Here is a 331-nt window from a genome sequence, read left to right as displayed (position 1 = left end):
CCTTCAATTCTCCAGGCTATTCGGTGCTTTGTCGAATGTCCGTAAGAGTTCCGGTACTGCATTTATTGTCTGACCGTTGTCGGAATTTTAAACTTGAAGTCGATTCCTGATTTTCTGATCTTTAGCTCGTGCTCGTTGGTTCAACATAGCATTGACCATCGATTGTTGGCGTTGCGACGCGTTGTCCGGCGTCGTGTTGTTGAGTTATCCTTAAGAATAAAAACATTCTCCAGGAACTTCTCAACGAAAATTAGGGAACAGTTTATACTCATATACCTTATTGGAGTATTAAGAAGCAGTTTATACTCATATACTTTTCGGAGTATTGATT

This window comes from Asparagus officinalis, chromosome 5 (assembly GCF_001876935.1).
Source record: "Asparagus officinalis chromosome 5, Aspof.V1, whole genome shotgun sequence".
Classification (NCBI taxonomy): Eukaryota; Viridiplantae; Streptophyta; class Magnoliopsida; order Asparagales; family Asparagaceae; genus Asparagus; species Asparagus officinalis.
This window is presented reverse-complemented; position numbering follows the sequence as displayed.